Here is a 16780-nt window from a genome sequence, read left to right on the forward strand (position 1 = left end):
TCATCAAGCTTTACATCGTTTGAGAACCACGGCAAATTTTAAGAGACATCCCATAAAGGAGGTTACATAGTCTTAGACAAGCAAATCACTTCTCTTTTCTCAGGGCTCTCTAAACCTGCCATGATGGAAACATAAAGCACAGTGGCCTAAAGGACAGCACACCCGGAAGCACAGAAAGCACGTTCTCTCTCACTCCACTTTCCCAGCATGTTGGCTTAGCCTTGGGACAGTAAACCTGCCACAGTACTCCAAGTCTCAGCCTGACCAATTAGGGGATACTGTCTTCCAAAAGGAGAACTCACATCTTCCATGTTTCCCATACGAGAAAAAGTTACAGCAACATTCAGTCCTACTCTTTCTATTTCTGGGTCCCTACCTAAACTACAGTGAGGTGTGGAGGGTTCAATTTAACCAAAGAAATGAACTCAGAGCCCCTCTTCAACCTTCAGCACCCAGGAAAATGTTTTCTCTGGCAGCAAGCTGAGCTCTGACTAGGTGCCCATTCCCTGCCTAATATATAAAAGTCCAGTGGGTGAGGAAGGGGAGGAGAGGGGCCCAAGTTACCCTACAAGCTTGCTGGTGATGAGCGAGGACTTTCTCTGGGGCAGACCCTGTGGGGTGGGGATGTGGTCACCAGTCACCAGGTTCTTGTCTGGTCCTGTACTTGGCAACTGCTTATTCTTCATCTTGGCTTTGGCCATGCTGTAGTCTCCTGAGTCAAAGTACTTTTGCCCTTGCTGGAGTGTCTTCATGAGGAAGTCCGAACCTCCAGGCTTCTGTCCTAGGCTTGGATATTTGGCCCGTAGCTTTGCCTCCTCAGCTCTCTCAGGGAGAATACCTTCTTTTTCCTGTGTGTCCTCATCAAGCAGCACATTTACCAAAAATAATATTTTAAAAATACATTTAAAAATATACTGATATGAGCTGAGGGTATAGTTCAGTGGTAGAGCATTTGCCTGGCATCCACAAGGTTCTAGATCGAATCCCCAGTAGCACAAGATAGCTAGATGATGATGATAGATAGAAAGATAGATAGATAGATGATTGATAGATAGGTGATAGATAGATAGATAGATAGACGATAGATAGATAGATAGATGATAGATATAAATATATATATATATATAAATACATAGGGTACATACATGGATACAGAGTAGAGGTAAAGCATGGGCTTAGCATGTATAAGGCTCTGGGTTCAATCTTCAGAATAAGAAAAAAGAAGGGGCTGGAGAGATGACTCAGCGGTTAAGAGCACTGACTGCTCTTGCAGAAGACCCGGGTTTGATTCCAAGCCCACATGGCAGCTGATAACCATCTGTAATTCCAGTTTCAGGGAAATCTGATGTGCTCTTCTGATCTCCTCGAGCACTGCATGACATGGGTGCACTTACATACATTCAGGCAATATATTCATACAATTAAAAATAATACATTTTTTAAATTTTTTAAATTTTTAAAAATTTATTTATTTATCCATTTATTTTGGGACAGGGTGCTGGGCATGTCGCAGTACCCAGGCAAGTAGAGGTCAAAGGAAAACTTGCCAAAGTCAGTTCTCTCCTTCCACCATATGGGGCCCAGGGATTGGGTTCAAGCTATTAGGGTTGTTGGCAAGTGACTTAATTTGCTGAAGCCATCTTGCTGAGATAAGATGTATTTTGGATTGGTGTGTGTGTGTGTTTGTGTGTTTGTAGTTTGTAGTACTGGGGACTGAATCCAGTTCCCCATACATGCTAAGTAAGTACTCTACCACTAAGCTACATTCTCAGCCTGAAAAGTAGTAGTTTTTTCTTAAATATTTTATTTATTATTTTTATTTTATGTGTCTGAGTGTATTGCCTACATGTATGTAAGTGCACCTGTGTCATGCAGTGCCTATGGAGGTCAGAAGAGGGTGTTGGATTCCCCTAGAACTGGAGTTACAGTTATTAGCTTGCCATGTGGGAACTGGGAGTCAAACCCCGGTCATCTACAAGGGCAGCCAGTGTTCTTAACCACTGAGCCATCTCTCCAGTCTGAAAATAAGTATTTTAATCTTAGATTTTGTTTGTTTGTTTGTTTGTTTTTGTTTTTTGTCTTTTTTTGAGACAGGGTCTCCCTGTAGCCCGAGCTGTTCTGGAACTCACAATGTAAACCAGGCTGGCCTTTGTTATAGGACAGAGTTCGTAAGAAATCACCAACGCCACTTTAAGAAAAGCAGCAAGGTAAATTTTAATTTTCCACCGGCCGGGCTGTCTATCTCGGGAGTAGAAGCAGCCCTGATGATTATCAGGTCAGAGTTTTTATAGGATTACAGAATTATTATTAAAACAGGACATTTGTGAACCAATCAGGTTTGTACAACATAGCAGAATTTTGACTCTATTAATCAACAACCAATCATTATACAGACAAGTGATACAGTCATATAACTTGGCAATCAACTTTGTGACTTAAAACTGGCCAACTGTTTTAGCCATAATAAGTATAATAAGACAGTCCAGGTAAACGACTTCTAGGTGGTCATACAATACAAGATAACAAGGGTGGTCTTACGCCCTATGTCAAGATGACCCAAGATAGCAAGCGGATTACAGAAGCGGAAACAAGCTGGTTAGTCAGATGTATAATGTCTGGAGTTAGCACATTTCATGGTTCATGGCTAGGACAATTTTCCAAGGCCCAAGGTTGCCCCCCTTTTCCTTTTGGTGTGGAGCAAAGTTGCTGCTGAAATGGCTGTGAACAAAATGGAGTAACAGGGAAGTTTGCTGAGCCAGTTCAGCCTTGAACTCATAGAGATCCGCCTGCCTCTGCCTCCCAAGTGCAGATTTTTTTTTTTAAGAAAATTTTATTTATATTTATTTTCTGTGTAGAGTGTTTTGCCTCCATGCATGTAAGTGCACCCATGCCACGCAATGCCCATGGAGGCCAGAAGAGCGAGCTGGGTGGCTGTTAGTGGCCATTTCGTGCTGGGAACCAAACCCAGGGTCCTCTGCAAGAACAGCAGCGCTCTAAACTGCTGAGCCATCTCTCCAGCCCAAGTGACCCGTTTTCAGTTTGCTCTGAAGGAGTCAGTTTCATTCAGAGTTAAAGAGAAAAGTTCTGGGCTGCTGAGATGACTCAGCAGGTAAAGGAGCTTGCCGCCAAGCCTGATGACCTGAGTTCAGTCTCCAGGGCCCACATGGTGGAAGGAGAGAACTCCCCAAAGTTGTCCTCAGACCTCCACACACACACACTGTGGTATGTGCAGATCACACACACACACACACACACACACACACACACACACACACACACGTGTGTGCACTCCAGATTAGTAAATATTGTTAAAGAAAATAAAAAGAAAGTTCTGGTCGTCCACAGCTCTCAGGTGGAGTCCAGGCTCCCCACACAGACTTTGAGGAAGTTTCTCAAAACTGTTACCATCCCCTGAGAATTCTTTCTCTGCTTGAGATGAGGTAAAGTCACTTTTATTTTTCTCTGATTTTCCGCACAGGCCTGTGTTTGCCTGGAATTTGGATTGGTTTCCCTTTCTCTGTTTCCCGGGAGGTCTTGCTCCCTCCCATGGAAGATGAGGGTGTGAACAGCCCACAGCTGTCCCTCTGTTCCGGGTCTGGTGGCTGTCAGGGTATGAATCATGCATGGCAGCGGGAGATTCCTCAGCTCCTGGCTTCCTGGTAGAGAAACCAGTCTCCCTTCATTTTGAACCCTGTGACACTTCCTGTGTGTGGCTATTACACAGTCCCCTGGCCACAGCTGTCTTGGGTTTTTCTGTAACTGTTTCATGTGCAGTGGCTAGAAGACATTGCCTACAAGTGGCATCTGTCCTGGCCTGAGCCACTTGACCTGCCCTTCTCCCTCTCCATCAGGGTTCGGGTGCCGCTCCCTCATGCTTCCTATTCCCTGGGGGTGACTCAGAAGCAGTCTTTCTCCCTCCCTCACTCAGGCCTCACCCCCACCCACCTGCCACCACATAGGCAACAGTGTCCCTGGAAAAACAAACAGGCTCTTAATTACTGGCCCAGCATTATGGGAAGGATTCTTTGGACCTTGGCTTTCATTTTAACAGCATAATTATCTTCAAACAACAAATTATTTTAGAAAATATATATTATAGATATTTAGATATTATAGATATATAATATAGATATTTTGAGACGCGATCTTGTTATGTAGTCAGGCTAGCCAAAAACTTCTGATCCTACCTCCACCTGTCAAGTGCTAGGAGTACAGGTGTGCCACAGTCAAGCCTGGCTTTATTTTATTTATTTACTTATTTACTTATTTATTTATTTATTTTTGTCTTTTTGAGACGGGGTCTCCCTGTAACCCCAGCTGGTCTGGACCTTGCTTTGTACACCAGGCTGGCCTGGATCTCACATAGATCCACCTGTCTCCTGAGTGCTAGGATTAAAGGCATGTGCCACCAAGCCCAATTCAAGCCTGGTTTTATTTGACGCAGGTTATCCAATCCAGGGCTTTGTACATGGTAGGCAAGCACTCTACCAACTGAGCTACATCCCCAGCTCTTACTTTCTAAAATTCTTTTTTTTTTTTTTTGGCCATATTAGGGCTTGAACCCAGGGCCTCACATCTGCTAAGCACATATTCTATCACTGAGCTATACCCCAGGCCCCTCTTTTTTTTTTTTTTTTTCATATATTGCGGGGGGAGGGGCAAGCGTACCATAGTGTGAGTGTGGAGGTCAGAGGACAACTTGCTAGAGTAAGTACTTTCCTTCTACCATGTGGTTCCAGGGATCAAAGTTGTCCGGCTTGACAGCAAGTGTGTGTCTTTACCCACTTAGTCATCTTGCCAGCCCCCTTCTAACATTCTAGAAGGCGGCTCATCTCATGTTTGCTTTGTGATTTCTGACTGAGCAAGAACCATGCATTGATTAACTACGTATGCAACCAAATATTGCTTAAATTGATTATATTTGGCTAAAGATATCAGTACTGAATGGAGGGAGGGAAGCATATTCTGGTACAGACTTCCAGGGATTTGGGCCTAGGCCTGTTTCTTCTTTTGATCCTATTTGGGATTCCGCCAATTGTTTTTCCCTCTTCAACTTTGACTTGGTTACAGTATCAGGGTTGGGTCTTTCCAGGTTCTTGGATTCTCATTCAAGGAGTTGAAATAAAAGCCCACACGGATCTACAAAATTAACTAGGAAACTTTATTTAAAGCAAAGCAATAGAAAGATCAGAAGGCTGCAAGAGAGCAACCGGCCACAAGCCCGAAGATACTCGAGGGCAGCAATTAGCGTCTGGGGTTTCCTTTTAGAGGGCTCAAGAGAAGGAGGAATTTGGTTACTAAGGGGCATAGTGAGGGTGGTTCTCTCTAGGTGGTGATTGATAGATTAGGTCATATAATCATTTTCCTCCTGGGCATGTCTTGTCCCATAATGCTTTTGATTTTAATCATCAGCATGCCCAATTATACACAGGCATAGGATGGTAACTCAGGGATTCTCCTTCAAAGTTTTCTTTTTTAAAATATTTTATTTGGCCAGGCGTGGTAGCGCACACCTTTAATCCCAGCATTTGGCAGGCAAAGGCAAGTGGATCTCTGTGAGTTCGAGGCCAGCCTGATCTATGGAGGGAGTTCCAGGACAGCTGGGGCTACAGGGAGACTCTGTCTCAAAAAGACCAAAATAAAATAAAATAAAATATTTTATTTTATTTGTTATTTTTATTTTATGAATATGTGTGTATCGGTACACCCATGTCATGCAGTGCCCATGGAGGTCAGAAGACAGTGTCAGATCCCTTGGAACTGGAGTTATAGATGGTTGTTAACCACCACGTGGGTGCTAGGAATTGAATCTGGTCTTCTGCAAGAGCAGCCAGTGCTTTTAACTGCTGGGCCATGTCTCCAATCCCTTCTTCAAAGTTTTCTGGAGGCACAGTTTTATCTTACTGAGCATGCACCCAAAACCAGTTCAGACTGGATCACCCCTCCCCAGACATGTTTAAATAGAAACTGTCCAAGTTTGACAGTCATTAAGGGGAGAAGAAACTTATTCCATTGTTTAAAGAGGGAGTGTGTACAAAGTAGTCTGTGGGCTGGAGAGATGGCTCGGCAGTTAAGGGCAAGTACTGCTCTTCCAGAGGACCAAAGTAGCTCTAGCCCTTAGGGGATCCAATGCCTCTGGTACCCGTAGACACCTGCACTTGTGCACATACCTACAACACAGACACATACATACACATACATACACATAATTAAAAATAAAAATGAGGGCTGGAGAGATGGCTCGGCAGTTAAGAACACTGACTGTTCTTGCGGAAGACCCCAGTTCGAACCCCAGCACCACATGGCAGCTAACAACTGTCCGTAACTCCACTTCCAGGGGATCCGACGGCCTCTTCTGTCCTCTGTGGGCACTGCACGACACAGGTATACTCACTTACATGCAGGCAATACACACACACACACATAAAATAATAATGATAAATGAAAAAATTTTTAAATAAAAAATAAAAATGAAGGGGCTAAAGAAATGGTTTTTAGCAGTTTAGAGCACTGCTTGCTCTTCAGAGAACCCACGCTTGTTTCCTAGCACCTATATGGCAGCTAACAACCATCCTTAACTCCAGTTCCAGGAGATCCAGTGCCCTCCTCTGGCCTCCATGGACATCGTATGATACAAGTACACTTACATACATGCAGGCAATACACTCATACACATAAAGTTAAAAATAAAGAAATTGAGAAAATGAAAATAAAGATAAATAAAAATCAGAGCTAGGCTGCTAAGTGCGTTATTTGAAGAGGGATGTGCACATAACCAAACCCAGCAGAGTCCCAAGCTACTAAATTATTCCCTGTGCTTGCAGACTTCGTCTTTACCCATCTTTCCTGACAAGCACTCTACCTACCCCGGAGCTTCATCCCTAAGCCTTATTTATCCAGCATTTCTCAAAAGTTTGTACAGTTTTCTCCAAAACTTCTTCCTTGAGGAACAAAGCCCTTTGCTTCTCAATAGGGCGTGAGCCCCTTGTTTAGAAAGTTCACCTCCATCTTATCTGAACTTTTAACCTGTGGTTTCGATAAATCCCTGTGAACTCTATGTAAGATTTGCAGATGAGCTACCAAAGCCTCTGAGCTTAAGAGCATTCTGTACAACCAAAGACTCTCCTGGCTAATGGAATCCCTCAGGCAGAGGGTCCCTAGGGCTATCAGTACATTTGAGGCACAGCCTGTGAATAGTTTATGGCTGTCCTTTGTGCTTACTAATGGGGCCTGAAATGTGCCCTGAGTTACTCAGAAAGAATGCCCTCTCCCTACCGCCTTGCCCCTGAATGATTTATGGAGGCTGAGCAGACCCACTAGATCTGTTACTGGTGTTCTTCAGGGCTGTTCTGCAATGGGAAGTAGGGTTCATGAGGATGGTGAGATCTTTGGGGGAGTTCACAGTACAATGTGTGTGTGTGTGGGAGGATTTCTGGCTGCGATGAAGTTCTTTGGAGCTTCAAAGGGACTTAAATTTTCCCAGTAAAGAGGATGAAGGGAGATTCCATCCTGTCAGGTTTATGTCAGTGTTCTCTTACATGATAGATTATGAGGTAAAAAAAATTAATTCAAAGTCCTTTCTTCTCTTCTAACTGTCCAACTTTGGTGCTGTTTTTGTTTTTATTTTGTTTTCAAATAGAGTCTCATGTATCCCAGGCTGTCCCCCAATTCGCTATGTAACCAAGGATGACTTTGAACTTCTGATCCTCCTGCTTCTACCTACTAAGTACTGGGATTACTGGCATGTGCCACTACACCTGATTTCTCTGTTTGTGCTGTCATTATTATTATTGTGGTGGTAAGGGCAAAGAGAAGGTAAATGTGCTGTAATCACTGTCTACATGAACATGCATAACTCTGTCGCAACTCTGCGTCATAGAACATTCAATCAGAATGTGTTATCAAATAAGGGAGACAAAAAAGAATAAATTTAAAGGGAAACTAAAGAAGGGAATAGAAAGCAACACCCTAGGGGCATTGCCTTTGGTGAACCAGTGCCAACCAGAGTAAACTGCTTCCTGGCTGAAAGCCTCTGTGTTCCATACCTCTGTATGAACATCCCACAACATTATTATTGTTTCATTTGTGTGTGTGTGCTACATGTGTACTAGTGCCCTCAGAGGCCAGGAGAGGATGTCAGAGCCCCTGGAGCTGGTGTTACAGGCCACTGTGAGCTTCCTAATGTGGATGCCGGGAACAGAACTCGGGTCCTCTGGAAGAGCAGCAAGCACTCTTAAACATTAAGCCATCTCTTCAGCCCTGTACTGTTTTAAACGACATTTTATTATTATTATTTTGGTCTTTTTGAGACAGGGTCTCCCTGTAGCCCCATCTGTCCTGGAACTCACTATGTAGACCAGGCTGGCCTCGAATTCACAGAAATCCGCCTGCCTCTGCCTCCCAAGTCCTGGGATTAAAGACATGTGCCACCATGCCCGGCTACGATATTTTATTATTAATGTGTGCTTGTGTGTGGATTCCATGTATGGCAAGCTCAGACGACAACTCTCAGGAGTGGTCCTCTGCTTCCACAGTTTATTCTGGGGATCAAACTCAGAACATCAGGCAAGTGTGGCAAGCGCTGGGCCAGGGTGCTCTTAGTCACCGGCCTTCTCTGTAGTGCTCCAATCACATCCCCACCATCCAGTCACCTGGTATTTATCGAGTGTGCGCATGCTCTTCTTCACTTGGAGTTACACCAAAGGAGGGGAGACCTTATTCCTGCCATTGAGAAGCCTAAGTCTAATCGGAGACAAGACCTACATCCGTTATTTAAATCTTTTGGTAACCACATGCTACTGTAACACTGTGTTAGACGTTTCCAGAAAGAAACATGAATGCGTGTAGGAGTAGTGAGGCCTGACTTTATGGAGAAGATGCAGCCTGAATAGTTAGATTTTAATTGGCAGAGGAAGGGGCTCCCTAAGGAGGGTGGAACTTGGGTACAACAGCCAAAGTAAGCATGTAGGTGAAAGCAAAGCACGTTGTAGGAGAGCACGCCTACTGAGAAGACAGGAGACACGTGGGGGGAGGTTACGGAGGACATGACACAACAGGACACAGGAAGTGTCACTGCTCATAACTGAGTGGGACCAGAGCCACAGGGCCAGTGTGGAGGGAGAACTCTGCTGAGGCCTAACACAGTGTTCTCATCTCCTCTGATTTGACTTAGGCTGTGGTCTCTTCCCAAACCTCACCACCTTCACCACACCCTTTGCCTACACCTCACTGGCCGCAGAGGCTAGACTTCCCTTTTCGACCTTTGTCATCAGTGTAGACAAAAGTCCCTTCTTTGCTTTCCCCTCCACATAGGCGAAATACAATTTTAAGAAAAGTTAGCAAGTGTGATAGCTCATGCTTGTAAAGGTAGTAGCACTTTGAAGCTGAGGCAGGAGGATTTCAGAGAGTTCAAGGCCAGCCTGAACTACAAAATCATCATCAGCCTTTCTGGGCTACAGAAAGAAACTCAAACAATAACGACACCACACACACACACGCACACACACGCACACACGCACGCACGCACACACACACACACACACACACACACACACACACACACACGCATGCACGCACCGCACGCGCGCAAAGGAAAAACACCTCCTCCACAGGGAAGCTGATCCATCTTCACCAATGTCGTTTATAAGACACACCTGGCTCTCTGGGGCTTGTAAACCCTGGCTCATTCCAAGTGAGGTCCTGGAAAAAAGATCATTGCTGGGGTCCACCCTGTCTAGTCCGTCTCAGGAGTCATCTCAACTTCCAACACCCAAGAGCATCTGTTGAGCACTTTTAAAAGTTTTATTTATTTATCCTAGCCAAATACACATACCTGGAGATGTCATAGGTCTTAGAGAAAACCCCAAGGCTGTCAAATACCTAGACAAATAATTTCTTACTATATGCAAAATATGGATCCTTAAATTTACAGACAAGTGTCCCAATCACCACACATCAAAGAAGCTTCTTTTTCTTTTTTATTTTATTACTTTTATGTGTACAAGTGTATTGCCTGCATGTATGTGAGTGTACCCATGTTGTGCAGTGCCGCAGAGGTCAGAAGAGGGCTTCGGATTCCTGTGGAACTGGAGTTAAGGACAGTTTGTAGCCACCATGTGGGTACTGAGAATTGAACCCGGGTCCTCTGCAAGAGCAGTCAGTGCTCTTAACCACTGAGCAAACTCTTCAGCTCCAGAAGCTTCTTTTTCAATAGACAGAGACAGTTACAGAGTTCCATACCTGGTCACACACAGAGACTGTCTATAAATTGCCCAAGCCTAAGTGGCACATCTAGGATGCAACCTCCACACCTAAGGCTCATGGAGCATAGAACAAGGGATGAAGAGAACACTTACGCATCTTTCAATTCTCATCAATAAAGCTCCCTCATGCAACAGAGGGCCGGAACACAAAAGGTCACAAATGGCCAAAACGCAGAGAATAAGAGTCTTCAGAGTGTGGGTCCTTGGACAGGACTCCTATATTAAAATTTACCCACCCAGGGCTCAGGGACCATTCTGGAAGAGGGGGTGGAAAGATTGTGAGAGCCAGGGAGGAGGTGCATGACCATATTCAAGCAGAGCAGGCTCCTGAGACCTTGCTCATATGAACCTACAGCAATGGTGTCAGCATGCACAAGACCTATGCAAATTCAAGCAGACAAAAACCCAGCATAGAACTGCGGAAATGGACAGTAGACCCTAATCTTAGTCAAAGGATTATTGGCAGCTGATTACTGCTGGGTGAGGAAGAGCTGATCTTAAAGGGAGTGACTCTAGACAGGCTGACTGGACTGCAGTGGATGAACTTGCACTGAGGGACATCTGGGGACATTAACTTGACATGACAGGCCTTAACACAAATGACAGAATGTATGAATTCCAGTGGGGGTGGTTATGGGAGGAGGCCAGTGTGTATAAAGATGATTAAAATGTTCGGTGTGAAATATACAAAAATCATTAAAAATTTTTATGTGTGTTCATTTTATTTTATTTATTTATTTTGATATTTTTGAGACAGGGTCTCCCTGTAGCCCCAGCTGGCCTGGAACTCGCTATGTAGACCAGGCTGGCCTCAAACTCACAGAGCTCCACCTGCCTCTGCCTCCTGAGTGCTGGGATTAAAGGCGTATGCCATCACCCCTGGCTATGTGTGTGTGTGTTTTTTTTTATGAGTGTTCTGCCTGCATATATGTAAGCACACCTGTGCATGTGTGCATGCAATGCCCTCAGAGGCCAGAAGAGGGCATTGGATCCCCTGGAACTGGAGTCATAGAAGGTTATTAGCCACCATGTGGGTGCTGGGAACCAAACCTGGGTCCTTTGTAAGAGCAGCCAGTGCTCTTAACAGCTGAGGTGTCTCTCCAGCCCCCTTTTGAACATCTTAATGCTCTCAAATTGAAGCAGTTCCACTGTCTCCTAAACCCAGAGTGTTACAGCTCTATCTTTTCAGGAGAGACACATTTGGCTATTCACCAAGGGAAGCCCACACACAGTAAGGGGTGATGCTTTCCTTCCACTTGGGAGTGTTACTGTGGGAACAATCATGTAGGAACTTTAGGGCAAGAACAGAAGGTTTAAGGGAGGATAGTGGTGGGCTGTGGGCTCGGCCTTAGAGCTTTGCCTTGACCTTGGCTTTGACTGCTAGGAACTCAGAGCTTTCAGCAAGTCGTTGTTCTGTGATACTTATGGTGTTTCTTCCCTTCCTACTTTATCTCTTAGCTGCCCATTTGGCCTTTTGGTGCGTCTTTTCCCAGGAGCTCCTCAGTGGAAGATACTCGGCACCTTCTGTGCTGTTTCCAAAGCCAGGCCATCCAAACCTCCAAGTCAAGGGCATTGTTCTTTTTTTAATTTTTATTTTTGGTCTTTTTTTGAGATAGGGCTTCCTTGTAGTCCGAGTTGGCATGGAACTTGCTATGTAGACCAGAATGACCTCCATCTCACAGAGATCTGCCTGTCTTTGCCTCCAGAGTGCTGAGATTAAAGGCATGCACTACTACATCTGGTACATGCAATGTATTTTGAACATACTTAGAACCCCCCTCCTATCTGAACCTCCCTTACTACCCCCCACTCAATTTCATGTACTCTATCATATACATCTTTTTTTTTTGTTGTTGTTGTTTTTGAGACAGGGTCTCCCTGTAGCCCCAGCTGTCCTGGAACTCACTATGTAGATCAGACTGGCCTTGAACTCACAGAGATTCGCCTGTCTCTGCCTCCTGAGTGCTGGGATTAAAGGCATGCGCCACCATGCCCATCTTATTTTAATTTTGATTCTTTTTTTTTTTTTTTAGCAAGGATCTCAAATAACCTAGCCTGGGTTCGAATCCCCTGTGTACCCAAGGATAACCTTAAACTTCTGATCTTCCTGCCTCCACCTTCTGAGTGCTGGGATTACAGGTGTGTGCCATCATGCCCAGTTTATGGTGTACTAGGGATCAAACCCACTGCTTCATGCATGTTAAGGAAGCACACTAACAACTGAGCCATATCCCTAGCTCCTAAGTTTGAACTTCTGATCCTCCTGCCTCCAATTTACTAGTATTGGAATTATAGGTATGTGCCACCAGTACCAGTTTTTATGTGGTGCTGGGAGGATTAAATCCTGGGTCCAAGGCAAGTACTCTACCAACTGAGCTGCATCCCCAGCCACCCTCTCCCCTACCTTTGTTTTCCTCTTTGCATTCCTGACACCTAATATGATACCAGCAATAAGATGGGGTGACTGTTGTGTAAACTAATAAGCCAATTAAGATAAGAGTGTCACAGAATCAGGAGAATACAGAGCTTCGAGAAGGGGATGGTCAGCACCAAGAATCACAGAGAACTCAAGAAAAATAAGGATCAAAAGCCACAAATCCTCTTCTGATTTGTACTGGGAAGGTCAATTGTACACTTTGCTGTGACTTTTATTGGAGGGATGAAGACAGGTGAAAGCATGATTAAATTAATATCTGGCTGACTAATGACAGGCGAGGGAGGGAAGACAAGGTGGACTATTATTTGGGTAGCTTGGATATGCAAGAGGTAGGGAGTGGACTCAGGGTTAAAGGAAATGGCCCTGTGTTTTAATTTTAAGTGTTAGTGCTTGTTTTCAGTTTTCCTTGGAATGTCCTCAGTTGTCGGGAAGGAGCTCACAGAGAGGGAAAGGCTGAATCCTCACTACATGGATGGGGCGAAAGAATGTGTAAGAAAGGCTGGATACTCTAGCTTTACTACTGGAGGGGAGAACTGTGATTGGATCCAAAGATATCACTGGGCACAGTAGTGTAGGGCATTTTCAGGGGAGAGCCCTGATTCTTGTAAGAATGTAGGAACAGGTAAAGAGTTCACAGAAAAACTAGGGTTGGGGGAGAGATGAAGAGATTATTAAAATTGGTAAAACTAAGCCAGGCGTGGTGGTGCACAACTTTAATCCCAGCACTCAGGAGGCAGAGGCAGGTAGATCTCTGAGTTCAAGGCCAGCCTGGTCTACATAGCCAGTTCCAGGACAGCTGGTGCTACAGAGAGACCCTGTCTCAAAAAAAGACCAAAAATAAATAAGTAAATAAATAAAACTGGGAGAAACTAAGTCTCAGAGGAACAGGTAAATCCTGCTCTAGGCTAGACAGAAGTAGTTTGCCTTGAGGAAGCAGTTAGCTTATTCTTTTTAAAGACAGGCCCTTTTTAGTAGACTGGGCTGACCTCAAACCAACTGCCCTCCTTTACTCTGCCACCTGAATGTTGGGATTACTGGCATGCACCTCTATGCCCAGCGTTCACTCTTTGTTTCTTTTCGACAGAGAGTCTTACTTTATAATTTGGATGGGCCTAGAACTCCCTATGTAGCCCAGGTTGGCCCTGGTCTTGTGGCCTTCCAAGTACTGGGATTTCAGGCGTGTATCACCATGTGTCGCTCTCTCCTTTTTAAGAAAAAAAAGTTTGTATTTGCAATTTCCACTTCTTACAATAATGGTGTCTTCTTACTTAGAAACTGTTTTTGGAAGGTGGAATGGGAACTTGAGCTGTTTGGAATTCCAGGAAACTGAACACAATCTGCAGGAGGTTGCAGAACAGAGAGGGTGGGGCATGGCAACGTGGCCTCGCTCTGAATAAATTACTCTGCTTCACATCCACAATATAGAGAGCATGACAGTCACTGCTTCATCCAGTGTGTGTGGGGGTCAAATGGGCTCATATGTGTAAAGCACTTAGAACGGTGTCTGGCATGTGGCAGGTGGTCCACATATATGTTAGGTACCGTTATCAGGTCAAAGATGACCATAAGATAGGGCAAAGTGCCATCCTTAGCATCAAAAACTGTTGAATCAATGCAATAAAAAAGAAAACTAGAAATCGGTTTCAGAATGACTCAGAGAGCTAACAACCCACAGACCTACCACACACCTGTGCCTGAGAGCTTCTCGACTATCCACGGTTATTGATTTACAAAACAGAGGTCCAAGGGCTTGATTTACTTTCTTGTTCTTCTCTCTTTCCCTTCTAAGGTTGGTAGGAGAGAAAGCAGGACCTGTCCTTGTCTCAGCCACCCACTACACCCTACAGCGTGCTGACCTGGCAGTCTGGTCTCCACTTTTGACATCTCTGGCTGTGAAGCTCCTGGCGCTTCCCCGGCTGCAGGTTGTAACTTGCAGCTCTTTTCTCTCTCACCTGTCGCTGGAAGATTTCCAGGCCACCAAGAATCTTTTTCTGCATTTTTACTACAGATGTCAAAGGAGAACTTGAGTCCAAAGAGAGAAGGTCCCACAGGTCCTCAGGGGCTTTCTGCTAAGTTTCCATTTAAACACAACTTTCCAATAGAAACTGTACTTCCATTGCATTTTTCTCACTGAGCTGCCTCTGTTTAAAAAGCAAGATTGGAGCTGGGCATTATAATTCACACCTGTAATCCCAGAACTCGGGAGGCTGAAGCAGGAACATTGCTGCCAGTTGAAAACTAGCCTGAGCTATATGGTAAGTTCCAGGCCAGGGCAGAGCACTTGCTTATCATGTGCAAAACCCTGGGTTACGTACCTAATACTGATAAAAAACAAACCAAACCAAACCCCAAAACCTCAACAAAATAGGTTGGCCAAGTGTGATGTTTATGCCTGTAATCCCAGCACTTGGGGAATAGAGGCAAAGGTAGGCAGATGGGAAAATTCTAGACCAGTCTATGCTAAATAGACTTTTTAACAAACAAAACCAGATTCAAGCTAGCACCAGTATACACCATTTCAAAATAACATTTACTGGGTTATAAACCTCTGCACATCCCAAACCCTTGTTATAAATATGATGAGGTGGTAATTAGGAAGCATGCTTAAGACTGAACTACCAAACTGTGGTCATCAGTCCTGGGGCCATGGCAAAAGACTCAAGACCCATGAAGAGGATGCCTTTCTTCTTCTTTTGGTTGGCTTGGAACTCCCTATGTAGCACAGGCTGGTCTCAAACTGTTGTAATCTTCCTGCCTCAGCCTGCCAAGTGCTGGGATTACAGGCTTGAGCTAATATGTCCAGTGCCATTCAGTTCTAACCCACTATTTCCAACATGTAATAATAACCTCTCATGCATACCCAAATCTGATCTTTGCGTTGGCCAAACAGAAAGTGTTTGCAGGATAGACCTGGTCCACAAACCACCAATTAGTAGTCTCTGCTAGGGTTGATAAAATGTTTTCAGTGTGGTTTCATTGATTCATACAATAAATGTTCACTGGGCCTCTATTGCAGGCTAGATGACACAGGTTTTGAGATGTACATATTTTAGTAAGTACTATTATTTGTCTCCATTTTACATGTGGCCAGCACTGAGCCACCAAGTAACTTGACCATGGTCACAGGACAGGGATTTGAATTTATCTTGCTTCCATAGCTCAAGGTTATGTCTCTGTGGAGAATTCAAAGGTTATGGTCAAGGTTGAATGCATCCACTTATCCTGAAGGATGAATCAGCAAACTAAGGTGGGGCAAATCCAACTAGAGAAAAACATTAGAACCAAGGATTAAACTCTGAGGTAGCAGGGGACGAGACGAAGTGGTTTTCAGGTGAAGTTTCAGCTCTTGGACAGCTTGGTCTCAATCCGGAGTTGCAAGTTTTAGAGCCAAGGGGTGCAGGCAGGCCTGTAATTCCAAGTACGTAGGAGGCTGAGGCAGGACGACTACTAGTTTAAGGCCATCTTGAGAAATTTAGTGATAATCTGTCTTAAAATACCAAGCCACAGACAGTGGAGGTGGTCCTGCGGGTAAAGGAGTTTGATGCCAAGCATAACCACCTGAGTTCAATCCCTGGGTCCATATGGTGGGAGGAGGGAACCGACTATTACAAGTTGTCCTCTGACCTCCACAAGCATATTAATTAATTCACACACACGCAGACACACAAACACAGACATACAAAGTGAAAAAAATGTAAAAAAGAGGCTTTTTTGAGCCTATGCTGAGGACTGGGGATATAACTCAAAGGAGAGTGCTTGCCTAGCACGCATAAAGCCCTAATTTCAATCCCAGAATCAAAAGAAATAAAAGGAAAGAAAGAAAGAAAAAGAGGAAGGGAGGGACGGAAAAAGAGAGGGAGGAAGTAAGGAAGAAAGGGAGAGAGGGACGGGGGAAGCAAGGAAAGAAAGAAGGGCATTTGCAAAAGCCGGAACCGCTGACTACAAGTTCCAGAGAGCTATGCGCGAAGCTATTCCGCCCAGCCCTTCGCGAACCCAGAGACACCGTCCCCGCCCCCACCGCCCCGCAGGAACTACAAGTCCCGGTATGCCGCGGGGCACTCCAGCCCCGCCCCCAGCCCAG

General features: G+C 44.7%; 1 pseudogene; it reads right to left on the reverse strand.

The window, feature by feature from the left end:
• Positions 1–560: 560 nt before the first annotated feature.
• Positions 561–14696, reverse strand: LOC115069449 (annotated as a pseudogene).
• Between the last annotated feature and the right edge of the window lie 2084 nt (positions 14697–16780).

Source organism: Nannospalax galili, unplaced genomic scaffold (genome assembly GCF_000622305.1).
Source record: "Nannospalax galili isolate Female #2095 unplaced genomic scaffold, S.galili_v1.0 scaffold612, whole genome shotgun sequence".
NCBI lineage: Eukaryota > Metazoa > Chordata > Mammalia > Rodentia > Spalacidae > Nannospalax > Nannospalax galili.